Below are 25,356 nucleotides of genomic sequence, written 5' to 3'. Positions count from 1 at the left end.
TTTTGTAGTTTTAAAAGTTTTTGCGAACAAACCGAACTCTATTGGCTAAGTTTGGTTATTTTGGAACTCAACATAGTGGCCACAACAACACAGTTCGGTTAGACTGGATTTTTTTTTCGGTTCTAAGGGTGGAGTTCGGTTACTTTGTAGTTTTAAATTTTTTTGCGAAACAACCGAACAGAGAGTTCGGTGACTTAGTTTTAAATCCAATAGAACCGAATTGTTCTTCGTATTCTTCATTTTCAAGAAGTTCGGTTAGTATACTAGGGTTTTTTGGAAAATCGGCCTAACCGAACAAGGCTTTGTAACTCCTATTAAAACCCTATTTTGATGATTTCTATTCGATTGAAGCAATCAAAATCAACTTAAAGTGAAGGGTTTGTTGGAAAATACCTCCGGAGTGGTCTCATGGCAGAATCAGGTTGCGGCTGGCGTCTTTTATACTCGATAAAATTATTATGTAACCGAACTTAATTGTGATTGCATTGATGTTGTTACATTTCTTAAATAGGCGGTGGCGGTGGTGGTGGGAGGAGGTGGTGGTGGTAATCGATGGTTGGTGGTGGTGATAATCGGAGGTGGTGGTGGTGGGCGGTGGTGGTGGGAGGAGGTGGTGGTTATATATAGGTGGTTATTAGGTTGGTTTTAAATTAAATTAGGTTAAGGGTAGGTTAGTCATTTCAACATTTTAGGACACTCCTTATTACTATAGGGAAGGTGGCCTAATAAAACCATGGTCCCCTCAAAAAAAAACCATAGTCCCTAAAATATCGTTCTAGTTTTATACTTTTATAAGACTTGTAGATTTAACTTTCAAGCCTGTTGTGGTAGTATATGGGCTTTGCTATTTGTGATCATCTTCCGATTCGTACTTGTTTCAAAGAAAAATGGTTGCGCACCTAGGGGTGAGCATGGACCGGTGTGGACCGGTTTTCATCTCATCTGCATCCAATCTAATGCACTACGGATTCTAAATTTGGCATCCACATCCAATCCAGATCCAACATATTTGCATCCAATGGATGCACGAATGGACGGATTGGATGCAGATAATCCAATGGATTTGTTTTAGTTAAAATTTATACTAAAGAAAATAAAGCTAACACAAGTAACTCCTTATAAATATACATATCTTATATATATATAAAAATGTCATGTACAACATCCCAATCAAACAACTTAAAAATTCCTAAATGATTCATAGGTATTTTCTAGAACTATATAAATGCATTTAATTTAATGGATATGGATGTCCAACGGATTTTCAAGATTGCATCTGGGCCCGACCCGTAATCTGTTGGAATTAAAAAATTACATCCGCATCCAACCCATTAACGAACGGTCCGGGAATCCATCTGCAAAAGAATGGTTGGTCCTGGTTAAATCCGCGGATTACGGATAAAATGTTCACCCCTATGCCCACCACGGCTTTATGGTTTCGGGAGCATCGCCTGAAGACGGAAAAAATAAACAAAATGCCATTAGGGCCTGAATTCTCATTAGATATGTATAAGGTGTGCAACGGACAGACGGTTGTGGATTAGGGGTCAACCACAACCAATCCGTCAAAACTGCGGATTTGGAAAATCAAACCGTGTCCGGTCAAATCACCCGCGGATTTCACATCCGCGGATCAGCGGATGATACAGACCGGATGCGGATTAACCGCGGATTTCGTCAGGGAAGAAAAATATTCTAAGTTCAGAAACTACAATTTTAACGCAAAAAAAAACAGTTACACAAAAGAATATTGTGTTTTTTTCTACGAAAACAAAAAAGTACTAATTCTTGCAACAACGAAAGATAAACTATCAAATGCAACAACAAGTCTGGTGCCAAGCCAATGGAACTTCTGCCGCCAAAAAAGAGTCCTTGGATTTGAGTATTAGTTCATTCAATCCATAATACACATGTCAGGAATTTCCTTCAAGATTTCTTTCGCATCTGTAAAATGAGGAGGAGTTACCAGGTGATCAACAAAACAAGAGAAACAAAATGAAAGGTGACGATTTTGCTTAAACACGGTTGAACTTTCAATTCGTTGCAACAGATAAATCACAACACAACCAAATAAGATGAGCAAAAGAGGAGCAAGTGGGAAAAGAAAGAAAGATACTAGTTCCTGGTGTTCGAACTGAACAAATTGATAATGCTAACTAAATTGTTGTATCTTCTTCCAACAAGTTATCGGTAGAACATTCATTAGTACACTGACGAAATTGAAGTCAAATTCGAAATGCGAAAATAATAGAACTGCAGCTCATGTTAACACTTCAATTACAGGCACATTACATAATAAGTTTTGGCTGAATTAAGTGGACATTACATTATTTATTTTGGATGAACCTGTTCAGAAAGAAATATTTATTTTGTAATAAGGGGTATCTATTATAAAATGTAAATCAAGCATGTGCACGACACAAATAAAAGGATGATAGTACAACTTGAAAAGAAAGAAAAATAGATTACATCATCTAAGCCAAAAATATGAGACCACTTTATGTTGGCAGTTAAAATTCGTCTGAAATCACTTTTTCACTCAAGGACTCAAGGTAACCGTTGGTTGTATACACACTGACCCAATCCCAGTTTAGCCGTTTATCCCAAAAGAGATGATGGTTAGGAAATTGTCTATCAGGACTTAAGTCCCACATTATGCCCTACTGTTCAATTAATCTTACTATCTAATTATCCTTGACAGCTTCACAGGAAGCCTTATTACATAACAGGTTATTGGTTTGTCACATGTTGTTATATTTATTGCATAGGGTCTTAACATCAGTACTTAGAGACCAATTGCCTATCAAGTAAAAAAATTCAAATATAAAAAAGCAAAAAATATTCTCATAACACGGTACATGGTATCTTTCTAAGAAGGAGGAAATGCAATGATAGAGGTGACATATAAACAGTAACAAAGATACTAAGCGAAGATACACAAACAAAAATGTTTGCTTTATACATACACTAGTGACTAGCAGTACACATAACACATGTGATAATCTGTTGTTGAAGGTTAGGTTGAATCAAGAAAACATCATTGAAACAACAACTTAAGCTGCCAAACTGCTCCTAATTAGACAGATAAATGAAATAAAATGATGTTTTACATATTATGTTACTATCACCATTTCATCGAAAATAAACACAAATATTTTTAAAAATGAAATCAAACAATAAAGAACAACCAAAGAAAAGTTCCCCATCTCTAAGAAACAAATACTGCTAAGATGCTACTACTTTACCATGATTTTTTATTAAGAAGTTAGCCACTAGAAATCTTCATTGTGCAAATCCCGGAGTAAGTCAGTAGATATCTTCATTGTACAGACTGAAGTTTTATAATACTCATAATATGAAGTTTCTTGGAGGGGTTTTCACATGCATTTATGCACAACACCAAAGTGTCCCTCTCAATCAGTCATGTACTGAAGGGAACATGCACTCAGAGATGCGGTAGAAGCAATTGAGAGATGGACGCACTAATCAAAGAATGGATCTTTTCTTCTTGCTTTGAGTGAAATGTGTTGTTGCAATTCTTTAATTTGTCTTTCATTTGAACAATCTTTACAGAAATTGAACACCCAACCGCAACAATCAATATACAAAAGGACTTGACTAATAACCAATGCACAGACACCAAACCTAAAGTAAACAACACACAATAACACAAGATAAAACTGAAAAGACCCCCAAGAGAAAATTATATGCTAAGAAGATCAGTTGGTGACTGGTCTTTAATACTCTTCTAAACAATGATTTTTTCTCATAGATTTCAACAGCAATTTGGTGATGTTTTTGTTGTTGGTTCACTTTGAGATCCCATTTTCTGATTAAATATGCCTTTTTAGTTTTTACTACACCCACAAACTTTCTTTAGAAGATCCAAAGTAATCCAAACATGTGACAAGTTTACCATCTCTTAGAACCGCTAAAATGTTGTTATTCTACCATGATTTAATATTAAGAAGCAATTATGTTAACGATCTTTTCAAACAACTTAGATATGCGAACATAAAGGTACAAGAAAATCAAAAAACGGAGAGTTTACGATTAGGGTTTACCTGATTAGACTTAATTCACAGAAGAATCTAACCAATTCATTCAGAAAAGAAAAAAAAATGTAAGAAGAAAAACCTAATTGATTTCAGCATGACTTAAGAAGAAAAACCTTACCGATTTCTTGATATTTCTGGTTTGATTAACGGTGAAATTGGCAGAAGGAGAAGATGAATCAACTCTCGCAGGAGAAATCTTGCAAAAATCCAACTTCAATTATCGTTTCCAGTAGGAATCAGGGAAGAGAGACATGATGGTTCATCAATTTAGGTTTCTGAATTTCTGTAGGATAAAGAAGTTTATATATAAAACCCATACTTCCAATATTATCCCTAGTAACTCTATTAAATACCCTTACTACCCTACGGTGCGGTTTAATCCGCGGATTTACAAAACCAACCGCAACCAAACCGCTAAACCTTGTGGATTTGAAAACTCAACCGTTTCCGATCCATAGACTCTTGCGGATTGGTTTTCACCCGTAATTTTTCGGACGGCTGCTGGTGAAAACCGCGGTTTTGGTTTTTCTGCACAACCCTATGTATAATAGACGAACATTAGAGCCTCTATTTATAAGGCAAGACACAAGGGCATCCCAGTAATAAACGAGATTCACCCTAGATATTCTTAACATAATTACATGTTTATAACACTCCCCCTGATGACATTGTGTCTAAGCTAATTGCCTCGTTAAAACCTTGTCTGGAAATCCCAAAGGGACAAAACCTGACCGAAGGGAAAAGAGAACAATTGTGAGTAAACTTAGTACAAAGATGGACATGTATATGTTGCCTCATTAAAACCTTGACAAGGAAAACCTAGTGGGAAAAACCTTGATGAGGAAAAAGAGTACAACGTGATAGTCCAGTAAAATACCTTCTAATTTGATGCTCCCCTTGATAAGTACTACAGTTAAATCTTGGCTTGCAAATCTTCTAGTCGGGATTTCCCAATTTCGATGAATGAATTTCTTGAATGTTGGAGATAGCAATGCTTTCGAGAGAAATTTTCCAGTTGATGAAGTCTTATTTTGTGTTTGTCTTCTAATGGTAGTGTTCACGAGTCTTCGTGCTTCTTCAATACATTAAGGACTTGCTTCTTGGATTTCCAGCTTCTCGAAAATGATTTGCAGAAGTAGTTGATGTAATTTCTTCAACAAAGTGCCAATATGTAGTTACAGTTGTGTAGGGAACAAAATTTGTGATCATACCTTATATGGATTGTACAGATATCCAAAGTCACATGAGATGGTTATGTTGATGTGGTCTAACAAAATGACCTAGTTAACAGTGAGAATCCACCAAATAACCGTAATTTGATACGACTCCCCCTTGGATGACCATCATGTTGAACTAAATTGCCCCATTAAAACCTTGCCAATAAAACCCAATGGAAAAAAATTTGGACGAAGGAAAAAGAGCACAAATATCAACATTTTTGAAAGATAATCAAATGTCAACGAGATATTGTCTCGTTAAAACCTTGTCAGGAAAACCACGTGGGACAAAACCTGAAACGAAGGAAAAAGAGTACAACTTTTGACGATTCATGGATGCTAACTCAACTATATGAGTATTACATAAAATGATCATCAAAATCATAACTCTAGTCTACCTCAAAGACGAGTTTAAGCTAGCATAATTCTAGCTGCAGATAATAGAATTTATGCTGTCAAAGCGTGGATTTTAGTGTTTTTAAGGACTCCTCAAGAGACCTATAACGTTGAAATCATCGACTAATTAATCCGGATTTTTGGTTGTGTGCTAAATTTCTAAAACTTATGTAAGCAAATAAGGTGGTTACCTAAATAAAATTTGAATCCTCAAAAGATTACAAATTCAATACTTCGACCAAATTTCTTGTGTCAATGCAATACGAGTCCTTCAAAGACTACCACGCCAACTGCATTGTATAAAGACAACAATTAATGAATCAATCCTAGGGTCTGAGCAAAAATGAAACCCTTAAATCGTTTTTACAACGAAAAATTTCTCGTATAACGCATTATGACTACACTAGCCTGTAATTAATAGGCTTGGAATTTTTAAAGTGTTAAGTTTTGGATCCAAAAAATGGCGTTAATTGAGAAACTAATCCAACTTAATTTGGATTGTACGCCAACCAATCACATTTGTCAATATTCCTCTGCAGAGGTCGGGTTCACAACCACCATCATTTATTATTTCAGTAGCTACGATAAATGAATATTCGACAATTTATAGCTTACTACGATCCCATGTAATTCTCAAATATATGCATATATTGAAAAATCAGTCAGTTACTGGTACCAGCGCCTGCGAGTGTTATAATCTCCTCCTCTTCGAATGAGGAGATATTAGTTTTGAGAATAAAATCATATTATGATATACTCTATCAGAGCACTATATGTAGACTGTACTAAAATGCTACATGCTTGCTAGAAGTGATTGGATTTGCCTTATCAAGCGGCGTGAGCTTATGGAAAAGATAAATGAGTTACTTTCACGCCTATTAATTAGTGGCATCATTTATCGATTTGATTTAATGGGAGAGAAATTGATATAACTTTTAAAGTTATTAACACAAGTTTTTGAAAGTGTATATAGTCTCTCCCTGATTATAGCGGAAATGTTTGCATCTCATATACGAAATCAAATTTCGTAAAGTATTATCCGATTAATTCGAGGACATATACTTATAATAGTTTCTGGATTTTAGCAATACTAGGTTGGACAGTAAATATACCGACACTAAGAATCATAAAATTATCCTAAAAATGTAATCAACTTGAAATACAAATTGAACAAAGCATGGATTTTATTGGTTACAACCAAAAACATATAAAATATGTAAATAAATCTCCAAATATTTCCATGACCTCGACGACATGAGATTGTGGACACTTTGTTTTTCAAAAGAAATTAAATTCAAGATCAATTTAGTCACTACAAGGACTAATTAATATTGGCTAACAAATCGGGTGCGTACCCTTTGATCTTTTTTGTCCTTCGGTGTTCCAACTAAAAGTGGAACAATCCGAATTTCGGAGATTATTATCACGAGGAAACAATTATTGCTCAATATCCCTAAGGAATGCAACAATTCCTCGTTTTATTGGTATTTGCAATAATAACGATACATTATCTCTTTAAGATCGATAGGGAAAAACCAAGTTGAATTGGCTTATTGATTTCTTTGAAAAAATATAGAAATCATTATCGTTATGATTTTTAGAGAAAATCCACTTTGTGGTTGGTGAGTGGATTCTTCGAGAAATAGAAGTCAATAGTTTATTATTTGATAAAACCATATTTGATGGTGAAATTTCGTTTTCTAGGTCCCGCCATATTGGCAATATTTTCTTGTTCGGAAAGGAAGAGACTCGACTGAAATTGAGGAGATGATGGAGAAACTCAACACCAATTGATTTATACGATTTATCAAATCGTATCGACAAAAGAAAATATATTGTCGTTTTAGTCATTGCATAGGAAAATTCATTATCTGGTTGACCGATGGTTTCTAGAAAACAAATAGATACCAATTACTAATCACATGATCATTGTCCAATGAACAAAGATACCAATATAAATTAGTCGAAGGCTTTTCAACCATGCATGTGATTTATTACCGTAAAGATAATCCGATGATACCAATTTTTGGTGATTAGAATTTCTTTGAGGAATAAAAACCATAAACCATCTTTCAGTTTTTTTTCTCTCTATATATAAAAAGAATAAGAGAATAGAGGACAATCAAATTTATTGTTAAATGTTGATCACCCATATGTAATAAAACAAAATATGTACAATTATTGAAAACTCAAAATTAAATATCAATAATTAAAATATTGTTGAGATTTTACTGTATAACGGTGAATGGACGACACTTTAAAAACGTCTATCATTAGGTGCTTGGACGGAAACACAAATACAACTCTGAAATCACATTCTCCATCCATTAGTTGTTTGTTCGTTTCTGCTCGTTTGATGCTACTGCCAATCCGAGAGGTAAGTGCATCACCATTTGACCGGTCAAAGAATCAACTCGTACAAAAAAAAAAACAAAAAAAAGTCAAGCGGTGTGAAATACGAGTTCCAACAGATATATCTGTAGATGTGAACTAATATTATAAAAATAACTTAATAAAGAGAGTTTAAGGTCCTGTTTGGTATAGTTTTCAAAAACAGTTTTCTGTTTTTAAAAACAGAGAAAACAGAAAACAGGAGAAAACGCGTTTGGTAAGGACATTTTCAGAAAATGTTTTTTATCTGTTTTCTGTTTTTAAAAACAAAAAAATGAAAACAACAAATTATTGTTCTATGTGTTTTCTCTTTTTTTCTTTTCTTTATTCTTTTCTTCTTTTCAGAACAAAGTAAGAGATGGGGAATGACTGCAAGTGAGTCATGACTAATATCACTATCTCTTAGACGAATCTTTACATTTGATCCGATGTAGTTGGTTTTCCTTGTTTTCAAAAACAGTTTACCAAACAATTTTTAGAAAATGAAAACAAGGAAAAAAGGGTATGTTTTTAAAACAGTGGAAAACTATTTTTGAAAACTATTTTTCAAAACTGTACCAAACAGGCCCTAAAGTTTGCGATTGATTGCCGCAGTCGTAGCAGTTGTGCATCCCTGAAGAAAAGCTTTGTATCCAACCACACGACCCGATCATATAATTTTCAACTTCTATTTTGATACGATTGGGTAAAAAAATTTGTCCCTCCGTGATTAGAGTTACGCGCTGGTGACGTATTGTGAAAAGAGAAGGAGATATAAAATAGGGAAAAGAGGTAGACTGAATTCTCACTAGATATGTATAATAGACGAACATTAGAGCCTCTATTTATAAGGCAAGACACAAAGACATCCCAGTAATAAACGAGATTCACCCTAAATATTCTTAACATAATTACACGTTTATAATAATTATCTTGTTCTTTCAATGTAATGACCCAATTCTTCATTGGCATTATACATACCTAGTCATTGCGGTCATTTCTTACTTAGCCACCACAGTCATCTGGTAATGTGGAGGTTTTAATGTTTCCACTCTAAATGGTTAGAAGTCTAGTCCAAGATACAACAAGTGTTATTCATTTACTCAACAGAGAAAATAGCCCAACATTTTTTCCAAAGTACTATTTGTTTCCTTCTATAGCCCCCTCTCTTACCTCGTACTACGAGTGTCGTATATTTTCCTTTACTACCAAACTACCAGTTTCCTCTTTTACAAGTCATCCTTGACTCCCTAATCACTTTGACTTTCCTTTTCCTTCTTATATCCTAGGGTGTTAGATTTGAGCTAACTCAACATCCTTCCTTGGACGAACCGAGTCTCCAAGTTCTCAGTCTTTAGGAGGGCTTGGTCTTGTAAACTAGATGGCGCCTCCTGGTTTAGATAATTAATTTTCTTGTATTAACATTAGTCCCCTGAATGTTTCATGTATTAACATTATTGCAATATATTATAAATAATGTGCGTCGGTAGTTTAAGCAGGTGTGTTCCAATTCGTAGTCGCTCCACTTTACTCTTCTATAAATATAAGAGTCTCACCTCTTTTCTTTTATTGTTTATTTTCTCTTTATTCTTCCACTTGAACAAAATATTCATTGATTACCATAAGAGGAGAATCATATGACGATAATCTAAATAACGAGTCGTTTCCTTTTCCCATGGATGGCATGTCATACACTATAAAGGAGATCAAGACAAGTAGGCATCTTACACACGTACTCCAGCTGCCCATGTTTGAGGATGAAAATATGATTCCTCATACCGATGATAGTTTAGTAATTCGGATCATGAATCCTTATGTATTTACATTCGATTCTTGAAAAGAGTGGCTTATACATCCTTAAGCGGACAACTCTTTCATGTTTTTCCGGAAATAAGTCTATGTTTGTCGACCGAGACATCTTCTTCATGGGATCCTTGGATCGATTACATATATTTTAATCTAAATCATGTGGATATTATTGGAAAGATAGGTCTTGAGGACACGATAACTGTATCCAACGTAGATACTTTTATCGATATATAAGAGCGATTCCGTATATTTTCACGTTGGATTTCAGATTTTCATACATTCTGTTAAATAATTGCTCGGTCGAACTTAAAATTTTTACTATCTTAAGCTTGTTGTCAATGTTGGATGTACGAAAGTATATTTTAATTTATAGTCTACCAAAGCCAAATCTCAGACTAGGATTAGAGCATGTAGTTGAGCAGATATCACCGAATACACTCGAAGATTGAAGACCGAATGACAGACGAAGAGGTGTGTGTATGTTAGAGCACTGCTCGGTCGAACTCGCAAGCGTTGCTATCTCAAGCTTGTTTTTCAAGTTTAGTTGATCAAAACTATACACTTGATTTCTAGTCTACTTATAGCTATGTCTCAGATTAGGATATAATGTGTAGTTGAGCATTAGACTTCACGGCGTTCACCAATTGAAGAAGAAGATCTACTTAGGAGCTTGGAGGAACTTCATCAACAAAAGTTATATGGAGACTAAAACTGATCTATCACTCAGAAGTCTATTATATTCTATCTTCTAACGAGACTAAGTCGTATAGCTATATAGACCTTTACATTATACACATTTAATATTTCGAGCGGAGTCATAAAGATTATTAATGCAAAACATCATCCTCCAAATATTTTTAGAATTTAAAACCAATAAACCTAAAAAAAAAGAAGATGAAAAATAATAGCTATGTGTAGTCACAATCATTGTTATTGAAAAAGTGGGGTCTAACAACACCACCCAACAATTTGATTAGCAATCTGTATGGACTAACTCCGAAATACTTTGCTAAAGAATCAACTAGACAGTCAGACTCAATCTAGATTAAAGTATCTCAAGGAGTTAATACCTCTCAATTGTTTTGATTTACTCAAGCTAAAACGCTAGCGAGTCTTTAATCAAACGCAAGGAATAACTTGGACGGTACCAAAGACCAATGTCCAAGGATCAATCAATATCAATCAACAACCAAAGGTTGGATTTCGAATTGATGATCCTAATGCACAACCTGTATTATTTCAATTATATAAAATATAAATGCGGAAAAGAAATAACACAGACACCAGAAGTTTTGTTAACGAGGAAACCGCAAATGCAGAAAAACCCCGGGACCTAGTCCAGATTGAATACACACTGTATTAAGCTGCTACAGACACTAGCCTACTACAAGCTAACTTCAGACTAGACTATAGTTGAACCCCAATCAGTCTCCCACCGATCCAAGGTACAGTTGTACTCCCTACGCCTCTGATCTCTGCAGGATACTGCGCACTTGATTCCCTTAGCTGATCTCACCCACAACTAAGAGTTGCTACGACCCAAAATCGCAGGCTTGATAATAAACAAATATGTCTCACACGGAAAAGTCTATTAAAGGATAAATATGTCTCCCACAGATAAACCCTAGGTTTTGTTCCGTCTTATCATATGAAATCAAGGTGAACATGAACCAATTGATAATCCGGTCTTATATTCCGGAAGAACAACCTAGATTAATCAATCACCCCATAACAAACTTAATCAACTAGCGAAAGAACATGTTGCGGAATCACAAACGATGAGACGAAGGCGTTTGTGATTACTTTTATATCTTGACTATTGGAGAACTCTCACGATCTCAAGCCAATAAATATGATTGTACTCGTATGATAGAAGATGCAAGATCATATCACACAACTACGATAAAAGTAGTATCGGTCTGGCTTCACAATCCCAATGAAGTCTTTAAGTCGTTAACCTGGTTTTAGAGAAGAAAACCAAATGTTAAAGGAGAATCGACTCTAGCGAGCGCACTAGTATCACACAGACATGTGGGGATTAGTTTTTCCCAATGCTAGATGTCTCCTTTATATAGCCTTCAAATCAGGGTTTTGCCTTAGTTACAAAGCAATCCATATTCATCGTTAGAAACCTGATTTAGATTCAAGCTAATATTTCTCAAACGTTAGATTGAAAACTTAGCTTGTCACACACACTTGAGGTATACGTTTACTGGGTTCATGAAAACCATGCCCAAACGTGTACATGTATGTTGGTTCAACATAGTAACCCAAAAGGTTAACCATATGAGCATTTCATATTAACCTTGTTCTTCTTCACCATAACTAGTTCAATTGACTTCAAATGAACTAGTTAGAGAGTTGTTCAATTGCTATGAGATCTTATGTAACAACACAATACACAATTGAAACAAATATGATTCGATTCGATTGAATCGGCTCATGAACTTTAGCCACGGTTTGCATAAAGCATTCCTTAGTAATTTAAGTTTCATGTTTAGAGAACATCTTTAGATCATAACCACTTAAGTACACAAACAAGTTCGCGGACTTAAGATAACCGACAGAGTTTTCCAAAACTCAGCAGAAATTCTCGGCAAGAGAACTTCCGCCAGTTCGCGACTTAGCACACAAAAGAGTTATAGGAAATCCCAACAGAAATTCTCGGTATGAGAACCTATCGACAATTCTCGGACTGCGTCTGCAAACTGGTTCTCGGACTTGGCAAAGTCAATTCCTACGGTTTCTCTCAATCAACAAAGTTCGAAAACTTCTGATTAAGGAATGGAACTTATGCACATATGTGTTACCACACAATGCTTATATCCATCATTGATTATATAGACCTAAACTCTCATTTCTACCATTGAAACATTCTCAGAGGACGTTATTCAGTCGTTATTCACAGACCTTTCTCGTCAGAGCAATTTCAAAAGTAATTGAAACTTTTCATGACTTTCGTCACTAGGTGAAGATAAACTCGATCAAAGCGAAACGCTTTTACCAACACACGATTTCGAGAAAAAGATAAGTAGAGTATACTCAGCTCGAGATGTCAAATGTGTATGATCCAGTCTATATAGCATACGACTTTTGTCTCATAAGAAGTAGGAGATAGAATATATATACTTTTGAGTGATAGATAAGTTCAAGTCTCCACATACCTTTTTGTTGATGAAGTTCCACGGTTCCTTGAGTAGATATTTGTCGTTGTATGATGAATCGCCATGAAGTCCTTGAGCTCAACTACACTTTTCTATCCTAGTCCGAGACTTAGCTATAATAGACTAGAAATCAAGACTCATAGTTTTGATCACTAACATTGACAAACATGCTTGATATAGCAACGCATGCGAGGTCGACCGAGCTATGCTCTAACAATCTCCCCCTTTGTCAATTTTAGTGACAAAACTATTAATATATATGGAATACAAAAAAGATAAACTTTAGTGGCTCCTATTCCATAGTCTAATCTTCAACGTTCCTTGAAATCTTCGTCTTTCCAAGTACTTCAATGATCCCAAAGGTTGTAAGTTTAGCACCACCGTTGTTGAAGATCCGTAGCTATAACAATGAGAGAAATCGAGATTATCGATCATCATTGTACAATGACATAGTATTATTATATAGCATCAAAGTCCAATTGCATCACGACTTTAACAACAATACTATGGTGATATGTATCACTCCCCCTTAGTCAATACTCCATCTCGATTATGGAAACCACTCCCTCTTACAAAATGATCCGAAAACCATATGTATTTGTAGTGTGAACTACATTATTTCTCCCCCTTTTTGTCAATAAAATTGGCAAAGGTAAAAGAACGGGATCATAATGAAATTTCCACAAGAGACATTTCATAGACTAAAAGAAAAATACATACCATCTTAATTTAGATGCAATCATAAAGCCGAAGCTAAATGCATTCATCAAGGATTTAAGATACCAGATAACCCCTATAAAATTCCACAGCCGCACACCCCGCAAGATATTACCATTAAGCACAAGTTCAAAAGAACTCTCCCCCATTAGATGTCATTCTCGAAAGAACAACAAGAGCGACCTTAATTTCGAAAGAAAAAAAGGATTTTTTAATTGGACACCAAAAACCAAAGGAATCATTTTCTATATCCAATACTCAACCAAATTAATCACAAGTAAACCCATGATTAATTTAATTGGAATACGCAACTAAATCAAACCACAAAAGTGATCGATTTAATTGATTGTGCTCAACATAAATAAACTTACGGAGCAACGACTAAGCCAATCACATGGAGATGACTAACTTAACCGTTCAAATACTCAGCATAAGGAAAACCTTACGGAATATACGACTACATTAACCAATAAAACATGATTAGTATAGCCGTTCATATACTCAACACAAGAATTTGTGGAATATATAAAAACTCAACTAGATTAATTACAAGAGAACCTATAATTAATCTAGTTGGAATACACAACCAAACTAATTACCGAAGTAATCAATTTAACTGTCAAAAGATTTTGCTCGACGAAAGAATACTTTCGGAGCAAATAACTAAATAACCAATCAAGATGATTAATTTAGTTCAAGAGCGCTCAGCATATAGCATCTCATGGAACAACCAAAAAATCCAAAATTATTCGACCTAGTTGTATCGTGCTCAACATGAGACACACAATGGAGCCTTCACGGTAATACATAACAAAATGGATCAATGAAGATCAATATCGTGGATAACATACAAGGATCTATTCTATTTTCCATCATTATATACATAACAACATAATAGACTTTATCCTTGTCTTACAAAAGATTTCATCATATTTTCCATCAAATAAATGACTGCATAGGCATAACTTTTGTAATTGTCAAAAGTCCATTCGTCCTTTCATCAATACGAATATCAATTTATGAACGACTTTACTTTTGAAAACATATGAGACCTTCAAGTTCACGGACGCAAACAATACATATCCCATAAAAATATTGCAATACTTTAAAACAGATTAATACTGCAATAACCATCATCCTCCAAATATTTTTAGAATTTAAAACAAATAAACTTAAAAAATAACAAGAAGATGAAAAAACATAATAGCTATGTGTAGTCACAATCATATCTATTCAAGGCACTATTTATTCTTCCAACTAAACCAAAAAGAAGACATACTAGGCAACAATATCTTTGAGAAATTCAGCATCATTCCCGATCTCCTTGTTGTCAACAACCATTGGAACATACGATTCACGAAGATAAGAGTTAATATCAACGGAATGTCGATCTCTGAATTTCCAAAGATCTTAAAACACAAGCATTTATTTCACAAATCTCCTTTCTTACTTCCCTCAACTCATTAAGAACATTGGAAAACTTCTGAGAGTTAGAAGGCACGACCCTTTCTTGTATTCCTCCTTTTTCTTTTCAAGGACGGAGTTACTGGAGATTTTTCTTTTTCCTTGATGATGGCTTAACAATCATGTTGACATCTTTTCTCTCCAAAGACATCATGCTTTGAGAACAGTTATAACCAACTGATTTTTGTGGATGGAATTCACAATTTCAATAAGCTGTCTTGAGATATAAAGAATATCAATGAGGAAAAAGGAATGTAGGGTTCGAAACCTATAAAGAGGTTCGTGGTCGTTCAACTCTAAACCCTATAAAGAGTAGATTGTCGATAATAACCCTTTCTTTTATATGATATAGACAGAAAAGAACAAACCTAAGAAGAAAAAAAAAAAATTTCCTAAAGCCTGAGCGTACACAACCTTGTCTCTTTTGATCAGGCACATGAGACAAGATTTTCCAAACAACATAATTAATTTGTGTTGTGGTAAACAAAAATTTGACCACCATTTTCCTCTTGAGAGGAAGCCTCAGACCTCTGTCTATCAAAACGATTTGACCATTATTTCTTCTCTAATGGTCTTGTTTTGTCTTTGGAAACCAACTTCTTAGACGAAGATAAAATCCTACATACTTCAGCGGTCTTCTGAGCAAGTTTAAGCATCCTTGCTAATAGATTTTCTCTTCGTTGAAGTTTGTTGGCGTGCCTCACTTGATGTTTGTACTTGTAACATCTTGATAGTTCATGACCCTTTTGAGAACAAAACGAGCACGTCAATCTTGGACAATATTCAGGCATTTGTGGTGTGAAAGCAGCTAGACACATAGTAGATCCTGAAACATTACAAACAGAGTTTCCAAAGGATGAGTCAATTGATTCTTCCAGCTTGATTGGATTCTCTTCTTCACCGAACCCATCAAGGTTGATATATGTATTGTTACAGTTATCAAAATCAATGTTTTCACATAGAAGACTGACACTTGATTTCCTATCTTCATCAGAATCATAGATCTCAGACATCTCATCAAGTGTTACAACAAGACCTTTGTTCCCAGTGTATTTTCTACGATTTGGGCACTCATTTGCAAAATGACCAAAACCTTTACACTTAAAGCACTGTGGCATATCCTCGTCATCAGCCTCGTCAGCATCCCTGTTTTTAGGAGGGATGCGATTGTGAGATTTATCTGACGACCTAGGTTTGTCTCTTGAAAACCGTTTACTTCTCTTCAATAGAAGATCCCTAAAATGTCTTGTGATCAAGGAGACTTATTTGTCAAGATCTTGATCCGAAAAATCACCCTCAGACTGATCATCCTCAGAGACATAAACACTTTTACTTTTATCAAGTAACTTAGTGTTCTTCTGTTCTTTAAAGGCTACATCCTTTCCGATTTTGGATGTATGCTCATGATCAAAGATCTTTAACTTTCCAACCAATGTATTTCTGGAAAGATTATCAAGGTTATTTCCCTCAAAGATGGCATGCTTCTTAGACTCGTATCTAGATGGCAGCGATCTGAGAATTTTCATCACAATGTGCTTTTCAGGAATAGTCTTACCCAATGCAAAAGATGCATTAACAATTTCAGACACTCTGTGATTAAACTCATCAAATGTATCTTCATCTGCCATACGAAGGTTCTCCCAGTCGGAATTAAGGTTTTGAAGCTAGCTTCCTTTATACTGGAGTTACCTTCAAATACGGTTTCTAAGTTATCCCAAGCATCTTTAGACCTAGTGCAATTAGACACATGGTGCTGAAGATTTGGGGTGATGGCATGTATGATGGCATTGAAACCGTCGGAATTTTGCTTTGCAGCAAGTATCTCGGCAGGACTATATTCACCAATATTCTTGGGAACATTTACATCTTCAACTGCCACAACGGGAACATCATAGCCATTAACAGCATATACCCATGATTTTCATCTTGAATAAAAGCTCGCATAGCAATTTTCCACCATAAGTAATTAGAGCCATCGAAGACTGGTGGTACGTTAATAGAGATAACACCTCTGTCCATGGAGTCAGATCGCTACAAACACAGACTTATAAGGTCTTGAACGTGTTTGCCTGCTCTGATACCAATTGAAAAACGGGGATCTAACAACACCACCCAATATTTCGCTTAACAATCTGTATGGACAAACTCGAATATATTTTTAAGATAATCAATAAGACTCAATCAATTAAAAGTATATCAACGAGTTTATATATCTCTTCTTGATTTGATTTACTCGAGCAAGAACTTCGAGTTCTAATCAAATACAAGGAATAACTTGGATGGTACCAAAGACCAATATTCAATGATCAATCAATATCAATCAACAACCGAAGGTCGTATTTCCAATTGATTGATTCAAACGCACAACCTATATTATTTTAATTATATAACAAATATAATGCGGAAATAGAAATAACACAGACACCAGAAATTTTATTAATGAGGAAACCGCAAATGCAGAAAAACCTCGGGACCTAGTCCAGATTGAACGCACACTGTATTAAGCCGCTACAGACACTAGCCTACTCCAAGCTAACTTCAGACTGGACTGTAGTTGAACCCCAATCAGTCTCCCACTGATACAAGGTACAGTTGTACTCGCCACGCCTCTGATCCCAGCAGGATAATGCGCACTTGATTCCCTTAGCTGATCTCACCCATAACTAAGAGTTGCTACGACCCAAAATCGCAGGCTTTGACAATAAACAAATATGTCTCACACAGACAAGTCTATCAAAGGATCAATCTGTCTCCAACGGATAAACCCTAAATGTTTTGTTCCGTCTTTTGATAATAATCAAGGTGAACAGGAACCAATTGATAATCCGGTCTTATATTCCCGAAGAACATCCTAGAGTTATCAATCACCTCACAACAATCTTAATCGTATGGTAGCGAAACAAGATGTTGCGGAATCACAAACAATGAGACAAAGATGTTTGTGATTACTTTTTACATCTTGCCTATCGGAGATATCAATCTCAAGCCAATCAATCTGATTGTACTCGTACGATAGAAGATGCAAGATCAGATCACACAACTACGATAAAAGTAGTATCGGTCTGGCTTCACAATCCCAATGAAGTCTTTAAGTCATTAGCCTGGTTTTAGAAGAAGAAAACCAAAGGTTAACGGAGAAATGACTCTAGCACGCAAACTAGTATCATACGTAAGGTGTGGGGATTAGTTTTGCACAATACTAGATGTCTCCTTTATATAGTCTTTCAAATCAGGGTTTGCAATTAAGTTACCTTGGTAACAAAGCAATCAATATCCACCGTTAGATGAAAACCTTATTTAGATTCAAGCTAATATTTCTCAACCGTTAGATCGAAAACTTAGCTTGTTACACACACTTGACAATGCACGCTTCTATGTTTGTTAACCGTACCCAAACGTATGCACTTGTTGGTTCAACAATAGTTAACGAAAGGTTAGCCATATCAGAATTTCATATCAACCATGTTATTCTTCACCATAACTAGTTCAAATGAATTCAAGATGAACTAGTTAGAGAGTTGTTCAATTGCAAGAAAATCTTATGTAACTACACAAGACACAATTGAAGCAAAGATAAAGTGATTCACTTGAATCGGTTCATGAACTTTATAGCCACGGTTTCCATAATGCATTCCTTAGTCTTTATAAGTATTAGTTCACGATCAACATATTTAGATATAACCTACTCAAGTTCGCGGAGTGGGCTCGCAGACTTAAGTTCACGGAAGGAGTTCACAAACTCAAGCAGAATTTCTCGGACAAAAACTTCCGTCGGTTCGCAGACTGAGTTCGTGATAATATTTTTGAATGATGTTGTAGTAATGAGGTTCAAACTCTCGGACTTGTGAAGATTAAATTTAAAGATTTAATAAAATTATATACAAAAATATTAACAAAGTGGGCGAGAGGTAACCAAGACACTAGATTCCACTATGACGCAAAATTGAATGATACATATTTCAAAACTCTAATTATCTTTTAAGTCCTTTATATCTTAATTCACTAATAATCAAGCAAATTATTAAACATCAATTGTATCCCTTAAGCATAGATTATCTAAACAAAGCATAACCTATCTAATTGAATCACAACTGACTAGGAAAATTACGCAAACAATTTAAAACTCTGCAAAAGCAGTGATTGAGTGAATTATAATTAAATATTAGAGAAAATGTAATAGTTACCAAATTATTCATGCGTAAATAGCTTCCTCATTGCCTTGGTTGTGAGAGAATTAACACATCATCATGTTGGAAACACGCTCGAAATTCATTATTATTGGTCAAAAATGGTTTACAAATGATGAAAAGGGAGAAATATAATGAAAACCGGGTTTGTAACAGTTATATGTGTTACTGTTTCTCTAAGACCCACGCTTCTGTGTCGCAAATGCTGTAGCAAATAAGTCTGCCTCTGATGTACGACCCACGACTGTGAGTCGTTGTCACTGTTGGAAAACGACTGTCTTTGGCAGTCTGTTCTTCGTGTTCTTCGTGTTCTACAGCAGCAGAAAAATATTCTCTGCAACTCGTCCAATCTCTTCTCTGTAGCTCTCCATTCTCTTCCCCAACTCTCCCCCTTTCCTCTCTGCTATCCCAGAAACTATTTATAACCCAACAACCTCAAAATATCACGCAATAACTTCATCGAATTCTCCATTACTCGGCATTGATGAAAATATTCTCGGGAATATTTTCTTCTACTTTTAGCTCTTCCATGCGTATACAACTACTAAATCTTCCTCATTTAACTTCTCCACGCTTCTGCAGAGACCCAGCTCAATCCAAACACGATCAGCACATGTTTAACCACGTTGTAATCCCGTGAATATCTCATCCAGCGTACGTGTTGATCTGACTTTTTCTTGCGGGTTATCTAGTCAATTTCAACCGACGAAATCAACCATATCCTGCCTGTAACCTTAATAGAGTCCCCCCCCCCCCCAATCAATATGAGACATTGAGTCTCTGTACAATGCCTTCCAAATTCGAACGAAAATTCTTCAGGTGAGAACCATGCTTTCCCGCCTTTTTTCAGAATTCAAAAGATGAAGATGGGTGCCCCTTATCCCTCTGTGGGGTGCGAATAGAAAATGGGTGTTGTGGACAAAAATGGGCTACACATAGCCATGGGTGACACATAGAAAAATTGGGGGTCCGTATAGCAAATGTCCTCCGGGGGTGCTCCGAGCAACTTTTCGCGCCGAATTTTCCAACAATATTTATTTCCAAAAAAATACCTACGAACACACAAAATACCATAATAAGGACGAAAACGAGTACTAACAATACGAAACATTAAGGACAAAGTAGACACAAAAATGCGTCTATCAAATACCCCCAAACTTATTATTTGCTAGTCCTCGAGCAAAACTAATAAAAAATAAAACCGAGTTAATCTCGGGAGGGTTTACCAGAGGTGTACCCACAAAACCATTACTTCTAATTGGTCACAAGTATCCAAAGAGCTATGAGGACATACATATTCTCAACCTATCTCCAAGTAACTAGAATGCCAGAGAAATTAAAGGTGTCAGTTCTAAAGCTGACTGAAGAAAAGGGGAGACACATCCGCAACACTGCTATATAAAGAGATATTCGCTACACAGCTAGATAAACATTGTAAGATGCGTCCGCTGCTTTACAGCTGGATAAGATTAGGAGAGAGATAAAGATGAGAAGGACATCTGCTACACAGCTGGACTAATTACGTGTGATGAGTTAAACCAGTGCTAGAAAGATCTTGTGCCAGATTGAAAGCGGACTAACAAAGAAACCAAATGTATCTTTCTTCGACTCTCTCATAATGCTCAGTAACAACGTCTTCTGCAGTCTTCAACTGTTGATGATAAACTATCGAACCTCATAGAACCTTGACAATTAACTCTTCTCTTCGATTTCTTGCTTGACTTATAAATTTCTACTTCCCTTTGGCCTTGTTGAACAAAACGTAACGATGATTTTTTCCATTTTCCATTTTTTTCATTTTTTTTTTTTTTCATTTTTTTTTTTTTTTGGAAACAAAAATTACAAGACAACAATTTACATGGCCATGAGAGAAGGACTTTCAAAACTTGGATCTTCGCAACTTGTGATGTCTTGGTATCATGGATTCTAACAACTTATATCATTTGCTCTTATAACTTCAACTTTGATTTTTGAATTATTCTTTTCTATTGTTGCTTCTAAACCTAAAACGTCTTCAACTTTCTTCATAGATTTTGATGTCGCTCGCTTGTTGATGATGATAAGTTTCTACTGAGAGAGAGTCGCAATCCAGTAACTAAGACTACATTGTGAGGTTGCTTTGTCTTTCTGGCATTTCCTGACCTACTTGCCTTTCCATCATGTATGGTTAGGTCCATCACGGTTACCCTCTAAAAGGAACAAGTTCTCTCCTGAATTTCAAGGATCTCAATGTCTTTTTCTCTAATGTCTCAAAAGGTTGTTATCCCTAGCATTCCAATTTCTATCTTTTCGGTGAGAAACAGTATGTAAACTTAGCTAACCGGATACCATGTGACGCTAGAAGTTTCAAAAGTGCAACTAAAAAGTTCTTCCCACCCCCAAACTTAAATCTAACATTGTCCTCGATGTTCTAAAGATAAAATTAAAAGCATGAACAAGGAGAAACTGTTACCACTTGAAGAAAAAGAGTTAAGGAAAGATATTACCATGTTGCATGAGCATGGGTTACCTCCCAAGAAGTGCTAAGTTTAAAGTCTTCAGCCAGACTTAGGAAAGGATTAGTCAACTCGAACCGTATAACAGTAGCCGGAATAACTGTGGGTCTTCAAAACCAAATAGAGCTGACCAAAGGAAACTGCAGTAAACCAAGAAAATGAACAAGACTAGCATGCCCTTACCTAGTTTCCTGATTAAGACAACTACATCTAATTGTGGTTCAGGTTCTATAAAAGGGTCTAAATATATTTCTTTAGGCTGCAACTCCTCAAAAGTGAGATCCGAATTATTAGGTCCTAGAGTCTGTAAAAACTCAAATAAAAATTTAGAAGCACATAATAATAACCTAAATAATTGAGGATCCTCTAAGTCAATCAGGTTTGACTTAAAATTGACCACAGTGAGGGTAGTAGTCATTCTTAAGAAAATGTGTTGATTCTAATTTCCTAAAGCATTTAGGTTTAGTCTCACAACTAAATATTCGACACATTTGAAATATAAACGTTCCCACATTGGAAGAAAACTATTTGGTGGGAAAACAAAGTCAATAAGGGTATCATAGCCTGGGAAACCACATCAACCAGAGGATGGGTTTCTAATGACTGAACTTCTTCTGGACATTATTAGGTTCGGGAAAACGAGTATGAATGTAATCTTGTAAATGGTGAGGAACAAATATCAAGTCCTAAGTGAGGGACTTTCTAAGAGTTAAAGTAAGCAAGGAAATGATAATCACCCCCAAACTTAGAGTTTTGTGTCTCTAGCTAGACTAGTCACAATCTCCCTAATTTCTAGGTCATCATTCTGGAAATGGTCAATTGATTCTTCTAAGTATTCAGGTAGTGCATTACTCATCTTACGGTCTATCTTTTTCTAGACTAGTGTTTCTAATCACTAGATTCTAAAACAGTTTCGGAATAAACTTTCCTCTAAATCATTATCGGCTTTGTAAACAGGAAAACTACATCGTCTAAAACGGGGGTATCCTATCAAATCCTCTCCTTTTGAATAGGTGAATAATATTAAAATTATTTGGATTTGAACTAGAAATAATATATCATTAAAGCTCATGGAGTAACAGATTCCTCATCACTATGCCTATATATTTCAGATTCTTCATCAATACTATCCTCATCACAGTCCTCATTATAATAACATGAAAAGGTCGAACCTCATCAAAACAAGTAGTGTTACCAATTCTAACCTCGTCATCTTGATTATGTGAATAAAAACTATCCTTATTTTCGAGGGTGGTATTGGGAAAACTACACTGGAAATTAAGACTATCCTGAGCAAGTTTTTCCACAATCCTATTTGTACTCTCAGTAAATTGCTTGAGGGTCTCTTCTAGAGATATCTTAGTTGACCGCTCTACGGACTCTTCTGGGAGAAGAATATTATATGTATCTTTCATAAATAACTTCCGTGTTGACTCATTGAAACTCTTGAGAGACTCTTCTAGAGAAATAGAAGGATTGTTTTGCTCGTATGACCTGTGGGTATATGGATAGTAATTGGGCTCACAATGGTATGAATCATAACCTTCAAAAATTTCGCGTTCCCAATCACTATTCACACTATGGTCATAAAAAGGATAATGTCCATATTCAAATTCAGGTCGATAATCATTGTATTGGCTTCTATCATACCAGTTCGACATTCTTAATTGCAAGGTAATTCTACACAATCACAAACAAGGATGACTCGACCAAATCAAACCTATAAAATCTAGCAAACAACAAGGATGATGGCTCCACTTAGATTGTTTCTAGACCAACTTCTAATCTTTCGAAAAGGAATTCGTTACAATCTGAGCAAACCTCTCTGGAATCAGTCCGAGTTTAAGTAAGTTGAATTGAGACGAGGGAAGCTGCGATGAGCTTTGATACCCAAGGTCTCACCGGTATTATAAGGCGGCGCAGTCACGCATTCAACTCGCAGAAACCATCATGAACTTCAAAGTATGCTCAAAAGAGTAACCAATATTTTTCGAACGACTTTCCTATTAAGCTCGTTACCCTATAGGTCTCATTCTAGTAAAAATTTTAAGCTTAGGTTCGCGTTTGGTTTCATTTTCCTAAGGCGGGTAAGAAGGAAACGGTGATGAAATCCGAGTCCTTATCTTAATTTGACCAGGCCTTGCCCTTTACTAGGAAATAAAACAACCGTATTCAAATCCTCAGCATATATTCACCTTAAGGCATACAATAAACCCGCTGAAAGGGGATTCGCGGGTGTTTCGAAAGCTTACCTCTCGTACCAGACGGGCGCAGAACCGCTGAAGTCGACTCGGGCAACGACTCCTATGTCATGTGCGAACCCGAGGGGCCGAGACGATATTGTAATCGTCGTCCTTCCCTGCAAACAGCTTTATATTTAATGTACCCTTCCTTAGGGTTTAAAAAAAATAATTGTCCAAGTACAAAGTCCAAATAAAGTGCAAAAGAAAAGAAATAAAAAAAAATAATTACAAAAAAATGGAAGGTCTCTAAAAAATAAAATAAATTCTCTCTCTCTTTCTTTCTTTTTTTTAATTTTTCTTTCGCTTTTTTTTTTTTGCTTTGTCTTTTTCCTTATCTTTTGGCTTTAATCTTTGATTCCAAGTCTTTAGTATCCAACTTCAAACCTGTAATACAAAGACACACCCAAAGAAACGTAAAAAGAACAAATGAAATAAAAAAAAACTAAAAATTCTACCTAAGCACAAATCGGCGTCGGCGGCGCCAAAATGATAATATTTTTGAATGATGTTGTAGTAATGAGGTTCAAACTCTCGGACTTGTGAAGATTAAATTTAAAGAGTTAATAAAATTATATGCAAAAATATTAACAAAGTGGGCGAGAGGTAACCAAGACACTAGATTCCACTATGACGCAAAATTGAATGATACATATTTCAAAACTCTAATTATCTTTTAAGTCCTTTATATCTTAATTCACTAATAATCAAGCAAATTCTCAAACATCAATTGTATCCCTTAAGCATAGATTATCTAAACAAAGCATAACCTATCTAATTGAATCACAACTGATTAGGAAAATTACGCAAACAATTTAAAACTCTGCAAAAGCAGTGATTGAGTAAATTATAATTAAATATTAGAGAAAATGTAATAGTTACCAAATTATTCATGCGTAAATAGCTTCCTCATTGCCTTGGTTGTGAGAGAATTAACACATCATCATGTTGGAAACACGCTCGAAATTCATTATTATTGCTCAAAAATGGTTTACAAATGATGAAAAGGGAGAAATATATTGAAAACCGGGTTTGTAACAGTTATATGTGTTACTGTTTCTCTAAGACCCACGCCTCTGTGTCGCAAATGTTGTAGCAAATAAGTCTACCTCTGATGTACGACCCACGACTGTGAGTCGTTGTCACTGTTGGAAAACGACTGTCTTTGGCAGTCTGTTCTTCGTGTTCTACAGCAGCAGAAAAATATTCTCTGCAACTCGTCCAATCTCTTCTATGTAG

The 25,356-nt window shown here is 35.6% G+C and overlaps 1 long non-coding RNA gene across 1 annotated transcript; it reads right to left on the bottom strand.

Moving 5' to 3' along the window:
- Positions 1–1,691: 1,691 nt before the first annotated feature.
- Positions 1,692–4,317, bottom strand: LOC113308252. Its single transcript, XR_003339609.1, has 2 exons — positions 4,177–4,317; positions 1,692–1,944 (listed from the first exon to the last, which is right to left on the bottom strand). It is a non-coding gene; the product is annotated as an uncharacterized LOC113308252 (long non-coding RNA).
- Between the last annotated feature and the right edge of the window lie 21,039 nt (positions 4,318–25,356).

The sequence above is a fragment of the Papaver somniferum genome, chromosome 9, assembly GCF_003573695.1.
Source record: "Papaver somniferum cultivar HN1 chromosome 9, ASM357369v1, whole genome shotgun sequence".
In the NCBI taxonomy this organism is placed as follows: domain Eukaryota; kingdom Viridiplantae; phylum Streptophyta; class Magnoliopsida; order Ranunculales; family Papaveraceae; genus Papaver; species Papaver somniferum.
Note: the sequence above shows the minus strand (reverse complement) of the source record. Positions and strands in the feature narration are given on the sequence as shown.